This window comes from Macrobrachium nipponense, chromosome 2, assembly GCF_015104395.2.
Source record: "Macrobrachium nipponense isolate FS-2020 chromosome 2, ASM1510439v2, whole genome shotgun sequence".
In the NCBI taxonomy this organism is placed as follows: Eukaryota; Metazoa; Arthropoda; class Malacostraca; order Decapoda; family Palaemonidae; genus Macrobrachium; species Macrobrachium nipponense.
This window is the reverse complement of record NC_087201.1, coordinates 99,212,718-99,230,845: the sequence shown is the minus strand read 5'-3', so window position 1 is coordinate 99,230,845 and position 18,128 is coordinate 99,212,718. Positions and strand designations below refer to the sequence as shown.

Sequence of the window (18,128 nt, the reverse complement as noted above, 5' to 3'; positions counted from 1 at the left end):
CGGCAGACCAAAGATTTAAACTCTCAAGGTGGCGCCGCCATCACCGATGTAGGTGTAGGTGACTTCATCTCCCGCCACTCGAGGGAGGAACAGGTACAACTGTCAGGTCAAGAAATTCGTTCTCTGCCGGCTTCTGGTTAACTTCAGTGGTCGGTGCGGATTTTTTTTTCATCGCTGGATGGTTTTTGACTGTCGTATTTTGGTGAAGTACTCAACTTCGTGGTTTTATTAGTTGTTTGCTTACATTTTTGTCAGCTTAACTGCAATTAGTTGTGGCAATTAGGCCGTCATGTCAGACTAACCCTTCAGGTGTTAGGTTTTGTGCAGGAGGATGTAAGGCTAGGTTGGAGGTTAAGCCTATTTATGAACCACACTCAAAATTTCTTTTTGTTTTGTTTTCAGGGGCAAAGTATTCCAATTTCCAGTGCTGTGTTTCGGGTTCTCGACAGCTCCTCAGGTATTTACCAGAGTATTGGCACCTCTAGGGAAATGGCTACATCTCCTGGGTGTCAATGTAGCACTTTACCTGGACAGCAGGCTTCTCCGCTCCTCTTAGGAAAGCCAGTGCATGAAGGATCTAGAGAGGACTTTGTTTGACTCGATTGTTAGGGATTCTTGTCAACGAGAAGAAATCACAACTGATTCCTACTCAGAAGATTCTATATTTGGGAATGACTCTCAATACTTAAGCTTTTTGGGCTTTTCTCTCCCCGAAAAGGATTCAGTCGTGCCTTCAGGTAGTTCAGGAGTTCCTGAATCATCATACATGTTCTGCTCTCCAGTGGATGAGTCCTCTGGGCACCTTATCGTCAGTAGAGAAGTTCGTAAACCTTGGAAGGTTACATATGAGACCCCTTCAATTCTTCCTGAAAGTATTGTGGTGCAGAAAGTCTCAGGCAAATTCGAAGGTGTTCATCATCACGAAAGAGATCAAAGAGGATCTAGCATATGGCTCTTGGAGCTGAGACTATCAGAAGGCATTTCTCTTCATCCTCTGCACCCAACTCTACTGTTATTTTCCGACGCCTCCGATGTAGGTTGGGGAGGAGTCTTGGGAGAAATGAGAGTGTTGGGAATTTGGTCAACGGAGCAGAGTTCCCTTCACATCAACGCAAAGGAGTTATCAGCGGTCCATCTGGGTCTACAAGCTTTTGTTCACCAGATCACAGGGACAGAGGTGGCAGTACATGCAGACAACTCCACCATGTTGCCTTACATTCGACATTCAAAAACAAGGGGGAACATGCTCTTTCTCCCTTTATGAGAAAGCATAGGACCTTCTTTTGTGGGCGGCAAGGAAGCAAGTACATATATCTGATTCCTTGCTTCGTCCAGGGGAGAATGAATGTTTTAGCGGACGAATTGAGTCGAGGTCATCAGGTTCTTCAGTTGGAACCCTATATGCCAGGGTTTGCATCGACCTTTGGAAGTTATGGGGAAAACCAGCAATAGATCTGTTCGCCACTTCCAGCAACAATCGACTCCCGCTCTTTTGCTCTCCAGTTCCAGACCCTTTAGCATGGTCTGTTGACGCAATGCTGCTGGACTAGTCGGGGCTGGACGCACATGCCTTTCCTCCATTCCGGCTGATAAGGCAAGTTCTGAACAAATTTGTTTGTTTTCATCAGAATGTGTCCCACTCTCGTAGCACCATTGTGGTAAAAAAAGGAATGGTTTCCAGATCTTCTCAGTCTACTTGTAGACTTTCAAGACTCTTACCGTCCAAGAAGTCCGCTACTCAAAACAACCGCATTTTTCAAAGTTCCATCAAGGGTTGTCCGCTCTGGGCCTGACAGGTTACAGACTGCCAGGAGCTGTCAGAGCAATGGTCTTTTCGAGAGCAGCTTCGGAAGCTATCACTAAGTAGAAGAGCTTTTAACAGACTGTACCAAATCCAAGTGGGGAGTGTTTAGAGGATGGTGCAAGCAGAATAAAGTCTTTTCTTCTGAGACCTCTTTAAGCGAGACAGCAGACTTTCTTTTGTTTCTAAAAGTATCGAGATGCTTGGCTCCATCGACAATAGGGGTTACAGGGCGATGTTGGCATTTGTATATTAAACACAGAGGCATGGATCTGTCTAATAATACTGACCTTTCAGACTTAATTAAGTCTTTCGAGACATTCAAGTGCCCGAAAGACTCAGTTTTTTGGAACCTGGACGTAGTGCTCAAGTGGCTTTTGAGTTCTTCTTATGAGCCGATGCGGTCTTCCACAATGAGGAACCTAATAGTCTAGCTTTGGCAAGACGTGTCAGCGAATTCCACACTATGGAGAAAAGAGTGCTTCTCACAAGGGGACGCAGTGTGCTCGTGGATGTTAAGTTTCCTAGCTAAGAATGTAAACCCTTCGAAACCTTGGCCTCACTCCTTCACACTCAAGAGTTTGGCCGACATTCTCGGTCCGCAGGAAGAGAAAAGACTTATGCCCAGTATGAGCTCTAAGGCACTATATAGAACGGAGAAAATAAGAGGACCTTCTTGACTGTGGTGTTTGGTGAAGAATCCGTCTCATCCTCTTTTGAAGAATGCTATCTCCTTCTTCTTGAGAGAACTCATTGTCGAAGTGCACACTCATATAAACGAAGCAGATTAACCTGTGTCAAAAGTCAAGGCACACGAAGTCTGAGTGGTAGCGACCTCCCTAGCATTCCAACATAATTTGTCGCTGTCTGCGATCCTGCAGAGTGCTTTTGGAGGTCAAAATCGGTTTTGGCGTCTCATTACCTGAAAGAGATTGAGATAGTGTTTGAAGATCATATTTCTCCTGGTCCTATTTCCGTAACTGGCATGGTGTTGGGAGAAAGGACATAGGGGGTTTTTCCCTCTCTGTAATTTTTTCTTGTATCAAGGTTGCTGTGTTAAAGGAAGCTGGGGCTACTTTTACCTGGAGTACTCGCCAGTTGATTATTTTAAATATGGTGGGTATAGGATATTAATATGGTGTAGGTGACTTGTGGTTTGCTTGTATGCGGTGTCTGGTCTTTGGCCAGTGCAAGGACAGCATTATATTTTCACTTTTGTCAAGTCAGCGGTGAACTGCCATGACTTCAAAGGAAGTCCACTCTATGTAGAGGCACTCTTTGGACAAACATCCAAGCTCTCTACTACATGAGATGAGCACCAACCAGAGGCAGTATTCTCCTGCAGTAGCTCTTGTACAAGGCAAGGTACAACAAGCACTTACAGTGCTGACTATTGTCTTTTTTCAAAAATCTTGTTATATTGTTTAATTAAGCTTACATCCACAGCCCCCCATCCTTGCAATGGGTAATCAGCTGAATAATTGTTCGGTAAGACACTGCAATAAAAATGGAATTTTTATAATAAAATGAAATTTTATTGCATGCTTACCAAACAATTATTTAATTAAAGCCCTCCCTCCTCCCCACAGGGGGATGGTTGGGCAGAACAAATTGTCTTCACCTGAACAGTTGTACCTTTTCCTCCCTCAAGTGGAGATGAAGTCACCTACATCGGCAATGGTGGCGCCACCGCAAAAGTTTATATCTTTTGCCTTCCGCATAGAGACCTACAGCTGTATATTGTTTGGTAAGTATGCAATAAAAATTTCATTTTATTATAAAAATTCCATTTTTATTGTCAGTCATCGGCCGTCAGTATTTGCCCTTGTCAAACATTTTGTATACTAGGAGCCAGATTCACCTTTACAAATCAGACCAATCTCATTGTCTGGCATTATCAAGTTCAGTAGAGCCTAAGTGGAATGGGCACTAGAATGCCAGAAACAACTTATTCAAGGAACTCTTAAGTAGTAATGACAAACTTCTGGATTACCCACACCTTTTTCAGTACTGTTAGTTTTTCATCTTAGATGTAATATGTTTTTCTTTTTTGAAAAAGAAGTTCCCACCAATGGATGGTTACATCTCCATGTATGAAAGAATGAAAAGTATAGGTAAGTTATGGGAGGAAGTCACTAACAGAAAAGCAACATAAAAAAGATTGAAAATTTTATAAATAGTAATTATTTATTAATAATAATAATAATAATAATAATAATAATAATATAATAATAATAATAATAATAATAATAATAATAATAATAATAATAATAATAATAACCAGCATTGTATCTCAAATCACCAAGCAACCAAATGGTGGATAGCACCACAGGAGAACGATCCTATTAGTACAAAAAACCGACCAAGGAAGAGTAACAAGGGTAAAATCATCAGCCAGTAACTACAGCCTATCACCTGCCACCTACCAATAATGTGGAAGTTACTAACAGGTATCATCAGTGAAAGGCTATACAACTACCTAGAGGAGCCCCACAAACACCATCCCACCCCCACCAACAGAAAGGCTGCAGAAGGAAGTGTAGGGGACAACAAAAGACCATCTCATCATAGACAAAATGGTAATGAGAACAGTAGGAGAAGGAAAACCAACCTAAGCAATATGGCATGGCATAGACTATAAGAAAGCCTTCGACATGATACCACACACATGGCTAACAGAATGCCTGAAAAATATATGGGGCAGAGGAAAATTCCATCAGCTCCTCAAAAATACAATGCGCAACTGGAATACAATACTTACAAGCTCTGGAAGAACTAGCAGAGGTTAATATCAGGAGAGGGATCTTCCAAGGGCGACTCACTGTCCCCACTACTCTTCGTAGTAGCCATGATTCCCTTGACAAAAGTACTACAGAAGATGGATGCCGCCGGTACCAACTCAAGAAAAGAGGCAACAGAATCAACCATCTGATGTTCATGGACGACATCAAGCTGTATGGTAAGAGCATCAAGGAAATAGATACCCTAATCCAGACTGTAAGGATTGTATCTGGGGACATCAGGATGGAGTTTGGAATAGAAAAAATGCGCCTTAGTCAACATACACAAAAAGGCAAAGTAACGAGAACTGAAGGATAAAGCTACCAGATGGGAGCAACATCAAACACATAGATGAGACAGGATACAAATACTTGGGAATAATGGAAGGAGGAGATATAAAACACCAAGAGATGAAGGACACGATCAGGAAAGAATATATGCAGAGACTCAAGGCGATACTCAAGTCAAAACTCAACGCGGAAATATGATAAAAGCCATAAACACATGGCAGTGCCAGTAATCAGATACAGAGCAGGAATACTGGAATGGACGAAGGCAGAAACTCCGCAGCATAGATCAGAAAACCAGGAAACATATGACAATACACAAAGCACTACACCCAAGAGCAAATACGGACAGACTATACATAACACGAAAGGAAGGAGGAGAGGACTACTAAGTATAGAGGACTGCGTCAACATCGAAAACAGAGCACTGGGCAATATCTGAAACCAGTTGAAGACGAGTGGCTAAAGAGTGCATGGGAAGAAGGACTAATAAAAGCAGACGAAGACCCAGAAATATACAGACAGGAGAAAGACAGAAAGAGCAGAGGACTGGCACAACAAACCAATGCACGGACAATAACATGAGACAGACTAAAGAACTAGCCAGCGATGACAATTGGCAATGGCTACAGAGGGGAGAGCTAAAGAATAAAGGAAACTGAAGGAATGATAACAGCGGCACAAGATCAGGCCCTAAGACCAGATATGTTCAAAGTATGATAGACGGAAATAACATCTCTCCCATATGTAGGAAGCAATACGAAAAGTGAAACCATAAACCACATAGCAAGTGAATGCCCGGCACTTGCACAGAACCAGTACAAAAAGAGGCATGATTCAGTAGCAAAAGCCCTCCACTGGAGCTGTGCAAGAACATCAGCTACCTTGCAGTAATAAGTGGTACGAGCACCAACCTGAAGGAGTGATAGAAAACGATCACGCAAAGATCCTCTGGGACTATGGTATCAGAACGGATAGGGTGATACGTGCAAACAGACCAGACGGGACGTTTGATTGACAAGATCAAGAAGAAAGTATCACTCATTGATGTCGCAATACCATGGGACACCAGAGTTGAAGAGAAAGAGAGGGAAAAAATTGGATAAGTATCAAGATCTGAAAATAGAAATAAGAAGGATATGGGATATGCCAGTGGAAATCGTACCCCATAATCATAGGATGCACTAGGCACGATCCCAAGATCCCTGAAAAGGAATCTAGAAAAACTAGAGGCTGAAGTAGCTCTGGGCCTCATGCAGAAGAGTGTGATCCTAGAAACGGCACACATAGTAAGAAGAGTGATGGACTCCTAAGGAGGCAGGATGCAACCCGGAACCCCACACTATAAATACCACCCAGTCGAATTGGAGGACTGTGATAGAGCAAAAAAAAAAAAAAAAAAAAAAAAAAAAAAAAAAAAAAAAAAAAAAAAAAAAAAATAATAATAATAATAATAATAATAATAATAATAATAATAATAATAATAATACAGTGGAACCTCTACATATGAAAGTCCGTACGTAAGAAAAATCCAGGTTACAAAAGCAAAGACGAAGATTTTTTTGCTTCTGTGTACGAAAATAATTCAGGTTGCGAAAGGGTGAAGTCCGAGATTTGCCCGGGCTGCCGAGAATGATTTTAAAACTCACGTGCCACTAACTCAGTAGACTCGCCACCATCCTCCCGCTCTCCCATTGGTTCTCCTATTGGTCAGCATCTGTCCCATCATGCCTCTATGTAAAGGCGTTCCTTGACCTTTTTTGCTGCAGCATTATTGTAAACACCTGGAATTCGTTTGTTCACATATATTTCGTTTGTTAACGTAAATTTTTGTTAGTGATTTCGCTTGCATTGTAGTACTGTAAGTTACTTTATTGTGTTGTGTGTGAACTTAATTACTTTCGTTATTAGCCATGGGTCCCAAGAATGTTGCTGAAGTTCACGGAAAGAAGAGGATGTTTTCTATGGAGACGAAGATGGAGATAATCAAGAAGTGTTAATGTTTTCTGCCATTTGTTAATGTGTTTCATAAAGTTTAATGTTAATGTTTTCTGCCATCTTTTAATGTGTTTTGTAAAGTTAAGTATTCATGTTTTCTGCCATTTGTCCTCCTCCTCTGTTGCCACTTTCGGAGATCGCCTCACTCGAAAGGTAAGGTTCCACATTTTACTACACATGTACGTACATGTACATACAGAATTTCTTGTACCCTGTACACTAATATACTTTATTTACAGGTACAGTCATGGTTATGTTAGGTATTGAATGGTCCAAATTGTTGTTTTTCATTGTTCATTGGTCAATTTAGCTTTATTATAAAATTTACTGTGGTGTTTTTGTAGTGCTTGGAACGAATTAGGCAATTTACATGTAAAACGTAGGTCTAGATAAAAAAAAAAAATCAGGATACAAAGGCCGCTTCGGAACGGATAATTTCATAACCTGAGGCATCAATGTAATAATAATAATAATAATAATAATAATAATAATAATAATAATAATAATAATAATAATAATAATAATAATAATAGATAAGGTAGACACTTTGTTGAGAAGAATCAATTGTTTTAGTCTTACATATGCTTATAACTTGAAGATACAGTAACCTAATCTGAAAGGTGGTGATGAACTGTGCTTAGATGCCTCCTTATTATACATATAGCTCATCACCACTTATGATAATGCAAAAGCTGTAAAGATATGTAAGATAGCAATACTCAGAGTAATTATCAAAACAAGGATATGTCCTTTGAGAATAGAAGCGGGTTTATTTTTATATAGAATATTTTTGACAAAAGCTGGTACAGTTGTATAAACTTGACAATAAGGTAGTATGTAATAAAGTAGTTAACTAGTGGCACTGATTGAGCAGGCTGCCCACTCACTCAGTCAGAAGTAAGCAAGCAACACGTTTTTCAATAGTTGGCTGTGCATACGTATATGCTGGAGTGGCTCATATCATGGCTGTTTTTGGAGCTTTGCTTTTCAGTATTTCCTTTTTTGAATAGTTAACAACCTTGGCTGATTTGTGGATTGTGTTTATTGTGACTGTAGTTAGAATGATGGTGCCTCAGAATTCTTCCCCTGGAAATACTGAAAACATCTTGGGTGGGTGCAAATAAAGTCTGCTAGGTTTATGTCACATGTGATGATTGACCCTTATTCTGCGTATGCAGCTGCAGAGATCAGAAGTATATGCTGTCTTTGAACTATATAGAATGGGCCTCTTGGTCGCCTACCAGTGAAAGAAGTAGCCTGAGAAGGAAGAAAGCAAAGAGGGTTCTGATGGTGTTTCCAGAGGTAACATACAGCCAATATTATCACTACCCAGTTCTTTGCTTGCCCATGACACCAGTTACTTCTAGTAGGCAAGTGCTGTGTCTCCCTTTGCTCAGTTCAAGGAGGGTACATGCTCACCAGATGACAGCTGTCTTGCGTGCCCTGTGTGTGTGTGAGACTGTTGCTGGTGTAATATGGGTTTCTCTCATATCTACCTACTCTTCAGGAGCTACTGAAGGCATTGTGGTCTTCTCATGGCATTGTGGTAGTCTTTCCTCCATGCCTTCCTGGAACATTTGGCTTCACCCAAAAGTTCTCACTTCACAATGGCATTGGTCTTGATGAATTCCATTGTGTGGATTTAGGCTGAGTGCTTTGCACTTGTGCATGTAACTTTTCCCTGCTGTAGCTGCCCCAGCAGATCCTATTCCTTTGGAAAAGTCTGCTTTGATTTTGTCCTCAGTGGACACAGGACAGGAAGCAGGGAAAAATGGTCATGGGAAGTAAATGAAATGCTGCTGTTTTTTGGCTTCCTCCTCCTACTCACCTTTTCTGCACCTTCTTTATCTTTTGTTTGGTTCACACATAGGAAGAATGTCCAGAAGGCTGCCCTACACAATAAGAATAAGAAGTCATCTTGCAGCCATCATTCATCTGTTGTGAGTGACCATGAATCAAATACAGACGGTCCCCGGGTTACGACGGGTCCGGCTTACGACGTTCCGAGGGTAAGATGCTTTTTCTCAAATATTCATTGAAAAATCCACCCTGGGTTATGACGCTTGTTCCGAATTTATGACGCTGACGCTTCTGGCGCTCCGAGTTAACGACGCTTTTAAAAAACCGCATACTATGATAAGAATCCTTTATAGTTTAGCAGAGTTTCTCTCTCTCTCTCTCTCTCTCTCTCTCTCTCATCTCTCTCTCTCTCTCTCTCTCTCTCTCTCTCTCTTTGTATTTTCCGACGAAAAATAATCACTAATTAGTGTATTTTGATGTTTATTTTCATGGACTAAATACATTTTTATAATACAAAAAATGATTTACTAATTTTCAAATATAATTAATTTTTGATTATACTGTATAGTAAGTTTAATAAGTTTGAAATGGTATCACTAATAAAAAAATAATACGAAAAATCTCTCCTTCTCTCTCTCTCTCTCTCTCTCTCTCTCTCTCTCTCTCTCTCTCTCTCTCTCTCCTACAAAGATGTGTTTTTTTGTATGATAAATAAATGATTTACTATTTTCAAATATAATTAATTAATTTTAATTACTACAGCAATAATATCAATTCATTAAAGAAAATACCATAGTGAACTTAGTAAGATTTTAGCTTATATTTAAAAAAATTATGGAAGAATGAAGGAAATCAAAGCCCAGTCTTCTTCCAGTTAATTTTCCTTTTCTCGAGATCCAGGTACTAAAACGTCAAGATATATCAAGTTCTGTGACAGCCAGGAGGGGGAAGAGCTGCAGTGTTGCAATCAGGTGTTCATGAAATTTCCCCCCCCCCCATCTCTCTCTCTCTCTCTCTTCTCTCTCTCTCTCTCTCTCTCTCTCTCTCTCTCTCTCTCTCTCTCTCATTTACTGAGACTCAAGATTTTTTATGTACTTGTACTATTTGTTTTTAATACTTTCAAATAAGAATAATAATAATAATAATAATAATAAAGGGATTTTGACAGACGAAAAAATCTATTTCCTGGGCGAGAGACCTGTGCCCGCCCAGTGAAATGCTCCTTATAGCATCATTTCTAAGTATAAAACTGCTATATATACCAGAGAAAAAAGTTGCATGGAATGCCGGGCCATATGCCTAGCTCGCTCACCCATATAGGGTGTCGGTATAGTAACTGGGGCGTGAAAAACCACTCTTAGAGGTCTCTTACCAATTAGTTATCTCCTCTCCCAACATCCCCCACCCCCCTTTACTACGAGGTGCCGTTCTACATCCCACTACTGCCCGCCACCCCTATACCACCCATGGCGTACCTAAACATTCCTCATAGCATCCCAAGCTTGGACCAGTCTAGGGTGAGGAAAAACAAGGGAAGGGTGGGTTCACTGGGCGGCACAAGGTCTCTCGCCAGAAATAGATTTTTCCTCTGTCAAAATCCCTTTTCTGGGGCTCAACCTGTGCCGCTCCGTGAAATAGTAACAGAGAATTGGTCCAAAGCTTGTAATTAGTTACCTGAAAAGGAATAGAATAAAAACTAGGATATATAAAGAAGGAACGTTTAAATACTTGGTTACAAAAGATATAATCTAATACAAAACCTGACATTAAAAGTAATCAGTTATCAAAAACTTATTCAGGAAAAACATTTCCAAAAGAAAATAAAGGTGTCTACTAATAACCTTTATACAAGACAACTATACATACTATACTGGTACTCAAAAGGAGGGGTCCAAGAATTTCTTGGAAACCATCAAAAGATATCACAATATGTCTTAATACTATACAATTTACATCCAATAAACTAAATGTTGAGTACCGGAACAGTTTAATTACAATACAGGTGAGTACCAAATCTAATTTAATTACAGGTGGTGAGTAACAAGGCTAAGGCAGGGACAATAAATGAGGCAGGTAGGGGAGAAAGAAAGGTAAGGAATACTAATGAATTAACTTCTTAACATGGTTCTGATATATCAGGAGGAACTACATTTCCTGCTGCCACTGTTGCAAATTTTAGGGCTTCCAAGGATTTTAAGTAATGGCGTTTAAATACTAATGGTGATTTCCAACCTGTATACTTTTTTAAATCTTCAAAATTCATATGGTGAAAATAATTAACTGACGTGGCTACTGCTCGAATATCATGAGCATGTGGAATTGATTCTGGATTAGCTTGTTTGATAAAATAAAGAATCTGCTGTCTAATTCCTTTTAAGGAAATGATTCCTCCATTTTCTCTAATAAATAAAGGGCCTGAGGACTTATTAGAAGTTCTGTTCAGATAAGCTTCAAAGTGTTAACGGACATAAGGATGGATCCTGTGGAAGTGGGACAATCCACGGTGACCATCGGTTCTGTGGATCCTCATTCTTTGCTAAAAATCTCTTGTCTGGAAAGATTTGTACTTCCCCAGATGCGAGAAAAACAATATGATTCGGTTCTCTAGATAATGCTGAAAGCTCAGATATTCTGGCTCCAGATGCTAAACTTACCAAAAATAAAGTTTTTCTAAACAGTGTTATGTATAACCTGAATCATTATTGGTTTCAGAGGCCAGTTTAAGAACATCATTTAAAAAACCAGGAAACTGTGTGGGAGCGGGTTACTGGTTTTAGTCTGGCGCAAGCTTTTGGATTTGATGAAAAATATGAATCTGTAAGATTAATATTAAACCCAATCTGAAATATCTTCTTCAAGGCAGATTTAATTGTTGTAATTGTATTAGCTGCTAATCCCGTTTCAAACAGGGTCCTAAAAAAGGTAACTGCTAGGTTCCGAGTCATTGCTCTAACCTTAGAATCTCTTAAGAACTTTGCCAGTTTTCTTACAGGTGAATCATATTGACGAAGGGTTGAGTCTCTTTTATCTGACTCTAGAAACAAGGTATTAGAGGATCAATGTTAGCATCTCTTTGTGCTGCAAATTTCATAAAGTCCATAAGTTAGGGCACTCCGAATTCTTGAGGAAGCTAACACAAACTGTGAGTTTGTACTACCTGTGTCAACTTGGGATCTGGGATCCGCCGAGGGAGGAGTCCTAGTTCTACCATCAGAGGAAACCAATTGCTCTTGGGCCAATTGGGGGCTACCAGAGCTATCTGACCTTTGAAAGTCCTGAGTTTGTCTAGTACTTTCATTAACATGTTTATCGGAGGGAACAGATAAATTCTTTGCCAGGTGTTCCAATCTATGGACATGGCGTCCGTGGCATAGGCCAGAGGGTCCAGGTTGGGAGCAACATAACATTTTAGTTTGTTGTTGGATTCCCTGGTGAATAGGTCCACCTGAAGGTTCGGAATCTGTTGACAAATCCAATCGAACGAATCTTTGTCCAATGACCATTCTGACTCCAGCGGAGTTGTCCTTGAAAGTGCGTCTGCTACCACATTTCTCACTCCTGCCAGGTGTACAGCTGACAGGTGCCATTGGTTTCTTGTTGCAATCGCAAAGATTGCTATCATCACATGATTTATGTGACTTGATTTGGACCCTCTGTTTAAGCAATGGACTATTACTTCGTGTCCCAGATTAATCTGATGTGTTGCTTCTTTGCCGGGGCTAGTTTCTTCAGAGTTAAGAATACTGCCATGGCTTCCAATATGTTGATGTGGAGTTGACGCAATGTTACTGACCACAAACCTTGGACTTTTTCGTATTGGGAGTAACCTCCCCAACCACTTAGAGAGGCGTCTGTGTGTATTACCAACGCTGGTGGTGGAAATCGTAGGGGAATCGATTTTGCCAGATTCTTGGCCTTGGTCCAAGGTAGCAATCTTTTCTTTAGTATTTGTGGGATTAGAGATATTTTGTCTCGTTTCCTCTTGTTCGCCTTGGATCGCCATACCCGATTTATATCTTTCAGTTTTTGCCTTTAGTAATGTGTCTGTTACTGATGCAAACTGACGTGCGCCTAGAATTCTTTCTTGTCTTCTCCTGGACGTTAATTTGTCCTTGAGAAAACTTTTTGTTTTCTTTGCTATTTCTTTCCTTTTTGTTGAGGGAAGAGATAGTCTGTGTGTGATTAGGTTCCATTGCAGTCCTAACCATTGGAAACGTGCTGCTGGAGTAAGACGGGACTTCTTGAGGTTTATTTTGAAACCTAAGTGTTCCAAAAATTTTATGACTTTGTTTGTCGCCTTTACGCAATCCTCTACATTGCTGGCCCATATAAGCCAATCGTCTAGATAGGCCACTAACTGTATTCCTTGAGTTCTCAGCTCTTGGACTACTGTCTCTGCCAGCTTCGTAAAATATCCTGGGTGCTATACTGAGTCTGAATGGCATCACTTTGAATGAGTATGCCCTTCTGCCTAGTTTGAATCCTAGAATGGGACGAAAATGCCTGGCTATCGGAACATGATAGTAAGCGTCTGTAAGATCTATAGAGGTGGTGACGGCCCACCGGGGACGTAGGTCCGCACCTGCGAGATAGTCAACATATGGAACTTGTCGCATCGAATGTAAGTATTCAGATGTGACAAATCTAGAATCACCCTTCTTTGTTCTGAGTCTTTCATTGGCACGCTGAACAAGCGTCCTTGAAATTTCAAAGATCTTACTTCTTTTATTGCATTCTTTTGCAAAGATCTTTGGTGTATAGGTCTAGTTCTGCCGATGGAGCTTGATGAAAACTGGTTAGTGGAGGGGGCCCTTTTATCCAACTCCACCCCAGACCCTTGGATACTATGCTGGAAGCCCACTTGCTGAACCTCCACCGGCTCCGAAATTTGTATAGTCTTCCCCCTACCTGAGATGTCTCAGTGGTTTGAAGAGGGTCTGTTTCCTCGTCTGCCCCTGTATCCTCTGCCTCTTGTTGAAGTCCTTTCACCTCTATTATGAAAGTTACCTCTGGCTCTACTACCTCTGGCGTACCTATTGTACCCATGGAAACACTCCTTGTGTCTCAAAGGAGGGGTTAAAAAGCCGAGAAGGAGCTTGATGTTGAGGAGGCTGAGTCATCCAAACGTATTGTTGTGTTGGGGTTGGGATTTTAGACGTAGAACGGCTGAGTCCCTTGAGGTACAGGAATCGTCGTCTGAACGACAGCTTGTGGTGTGGAGTCTGGTATGATTGGAAGTTCCTAAACCTCTTCCTGCCTCTTGTCTGATTTCCTGATTGTTCATATTTCTGTTTTGGCATCAGGCCCCAATGAACTTTGAGAACTTTGATTGACCTAGCAGCCTCACCTAAGACACTGTTAACAATGTCTTCTGGGAATAAGTCTGGGCCCCAAATTGAGGTTTTAATCAGTTTATTTGGCTCATGCCTTATTGTAGCTTCTGAAAGCACATGCTTTCTGCAATTACGGCGTGCTACAGCAAAGTCATAGGCATCACTTTGAAGTGTGAGGAGGAGAGACTTGGTAAGGATCGTGAACAATGACTCGTCTTGGTATACCAGCGAAGCCATTTCTGCCATTGTAGCCAAGTTGATTGATCTACTTAACCGAGTACGTGCCTCATACTCGATTCTGACCAAGGATTCTGGGAGTCTCGGAAGTTTGTCACTGAACTGTGTAGAGGCACAGTCAATGTTCAGTTTCCCTGTGGTGAAAGTTGATGGGGCGTCAACCCAGCATTCATGATCTCCTGGAAAAAGTAGAGAAGTCAACTCCGTCTCTCTTAGTTGTGGCATGGGCTTGTCCTCCATAGCCGCCTGAAGAGCCAGATCAACCACTTTTGTAGTACAAGGTGTCGGTGTTTGACCTTCTACTACAAACATTGTGTAAGAACTCTTATGTGGGGACAACATTGTGTTCACACACTCCCATTCGTTCAATGTCCGGACCCATGTGGACTGAGCCTGTTCCTTAGGATAGATCATCGTCTCCTTAGGAATCTTATCTAGTCTTACTAGCGCTTCCTCTGTCAGTCGAGCATATCCTGGGAAGGGAAACTGCAATCCCAGGGGGTAGAATTCAAAATCCTCTACCGGCCGAGTTCCACATCCTTCTATGGTTAACATGCCATCCACGAATGGTGCATGTAAAGCCAATCGCCATGGATTGCTCTTTACAAAAGCCAAAAGTTTGGAAGCATCTGGCATCACAAACTGTTGTTGTTTTGGCAGTCCGGTTCTCAGGAGATTTTCTAACATGTTCTCCTGGTTTTGCAGTCTCTGAGCAAAAGTGTCCATAGACTGCAACCGATCCGAGATGGTTCCAATCTGAGATTGGACCATACTTCCCATCTTCTCCATTAAAAGATTAGAGAAGGCAACCGGATCAAAGGAAGGTTCTGAAGCCTTAGATTTGGAGCTCCTTGATCACGACCCGGGATGTAGGGGAGTAGCTGCTACCGGAATCTCCGAAGACTTAGATGCATTTAATGACTTGGTAAGTCTCGGTAACCTAGATGGTTTACTTGGCTTAGATAAGGCCTTCCTCAAGTGTTTGACTTTTGGTATTACTGAGCCTGGTTTGTCCCCAACCAGGGTCTTTGCAGTAAACCCTTGAAAAGAAGCATGAGAAGATGTAAAGATGGTGCAGGGCTAAGAACAGGAATCTTAGACCGCACACTACTTGCCCCACTTACCTCCCTACCTTGATCGCTGGGCATCCAGAAACCATTGGTTCTATGTCAAGGAATGATGGCCGCCACGTCTTCCAACACTTCTTCCCCAGTCCCTCAAGATCTTCGGGCAAGGACTGCGTGTCTTCCCTTATCTTGGCAATAATGGGTGCAGCCACTTCCTTGGGAACTGCCGCTGACATCTTGGCATTTGGGTAGAGGAGGGTGCATAACTCCTCTGATAGAATATAAGGTTTCTTAGCCTTGACGTTACGGCCGAATCCGCCAACCCAGATCTTGAGGGTTGAAAGAGATGTGTTCTTGACAGCCTGTGGGGTCTGAAAAAGAAGTACTAATTAGGATTATCACTTTCTTAAAACTAAAGAGAATAATTTGTTCACTTCTTGAACACCATATCTCATAATTAGTAATGAAATATCTAAGTGCGTACTCACCGAGTCCGAGGTTATATCGGCAAAAAGCCCATAACAGATCTCACACGCATCCAGATGCCAGACGATGAGGTCATCGACCTGTACGGCGCAGGGTGCATGGGACCTGCAAACCTCATGTCCGCACCTTTGCTGAAGGACAGCTGCGCAAGCTGTCATCTGACAACGCACCACCTGTAAGGTAAATTGATACATAAGTATTCAATTTGTATATAAAACTATGGAAGAATCCCCCGGATTTTATTTATAGTAATCTTAAAATTATAACTATATGATAAAAATAGACTTCTGTATATACTAATCTTAAATTATAACATATATGATAAAAATAGACTTCTGATATACTAAATCTTAACATATACAGCTCGGTCATTTTAGTCTATGAATCTTTCTATTCTGTTGAAAATTATGGCGGATCTAACTTCATATTTATCCGCCTGCTCCGGGAAACTAAATCCACGTAAGGAAAAAATATTCTCCAATGATTGTATCGCTACCAAGGTAGACGTATACTGTACCAAAAGGTGTTGAGCGGCGGATATCAGTTACCTAGTCTGTCCGCCTGCTCCGAAATTTCGTGCATAGTAAACAAGAGAATATAAGATTTTGTAGGCTACATCTGTACGCCTCTTCCGGGATCGACCAACAAAATTCTATTTGTGTGTAATCTACGATATCAGAACAGGGTGAGATACCTGAATCTGATCAATACACTAAAATATTAGTGTGTAGAACTATTCCGGTTGTAACGGAATCAAAAGAATGCGGCGGAAACCCGAAAGGGGAGACTGAGTGTACGCATAAGTTGCTCTATCCGGTGCGTTCGGAAGCCAATCGAAACCAGCTAGAAAAGTGTCACTGTCCTAACTCATGGTATGACCATATCGCTACATATTCCGTTGCTCCTGATATAGACTATAACTAAAGCCTAAAAGTAACCTGAATCGTGTGATAAAAGGTATCTCCCCGAAGGGGTACAAGGCGGGAGCGGCAGAGCGAACTGGTTCGTCGCGATCAAGTGGACCATATGACCGGTCAGGTGGGACAACCCTACCGATGATAAAGATCCAATTGAACCACGAGATATGTAGCTTACAAAACTAAATGACCAAAATTAAAGTGAATAATAGATAATTAGGTAATAATGGCACACAACGAATATAACATAATATTAAGCTAGACAAAAATTAAGCCGAGCGAGAATAGCCTAGGTCTCCAACATCGGGTGAGATACCGATATGGTCAGGTAGGCTATATCACTCTTAATAATATCTCTACGAAATCGGGTGATTGCCGATTTAAGATGCAAAGATAAATTACGCTCAAAAGTTGTCAAACCAAGGGAAACTCCCTAAAGTAGGATATGACTCGGACATGTAATGCTCGGACCGTAGCCCAGTGCATGCCAAATCACTAAATTTAGATATTTAGTGATTTGGCATGCACTGGGCTACGGTAAAACATAAACATAAACATCGTATAAAAATTATACAAAATATTAAAAGTGCATTTATTTCCATATGTCTAGGACAAAAAATGATTGCAATTAGTATGAGGAACTAATGGTCAATCAACATGTAAACAAAGCTCCGTGAAGTGGCGACATCAAAATGGCCGACTGGGTCGGATATCTACGATCCTTGATCAAGATCATATTCTCGTAGGAAATACCTACGATAAAGTGAACGCAACTTCAGTGCATAGCACAACCAATAGTAGTACTCAACTTAGTAGTGGAAGCTTCCAGGAGGTCCGACATTATGAAAATCAAGCAAAAAATATCAACAAACGAAAAACAGTAGTACTTCGTACAATGCTATTGAAAGGAATGTTTAGGTACGCATGGGTGGTAGAGGGGTGGCGGGCAGTAGTGGGATGTAGGACGGCACCTCGTAGTAACGGGGGATGTTGGGAGAGGAGATAACTAATTGGTAAGAGACCTCTGAGAGTGGTTTTTCACGCCCCAGTTACTATACCGACACCCTATATGGGTGAGCGAGCTAGGCATATGCCCGGCATTCCATGCAACTTTTTTCTCTGGTATATATAGCAGTTTTATACCTTAGAAATGATGCTATAAGGAGCATTTCACGGAGCGGCACAGGTTGAGCCCAGAAATAATAATAATAATAATATAATAATAATAATAATAATAACAATAATAATAATAACTGTAATTACAAAATTCATATGTGATAGTATTTTAAAGAAATACAAAACGTACTAATCTATCCATGTCACTTTTAATTAAGGTTAACTCTCTCTCTCTCTCTCTCTCTCTCTCTCTCTCTCTCTCTCTCTCTCTCTCTTTTGCCACACAAGATAATAATGTGTCATAG

The 18,128-nt window shown here is 41.0% G+C and overlaps 1 protein-coding gene across 1 annotated transcript in view; it reads left to right on the top strand.

Annotated features, from left to right (window-relative positions):
- Nucleotides 1–18,128, top strand: part of LOC135220841 (delta(24)-sterol reductase-like) — a 55,372-nt gene that overhangs the window by 18,255 nt on the left and 18,989 nt on the right. The window lies entirely within an intron of this gene.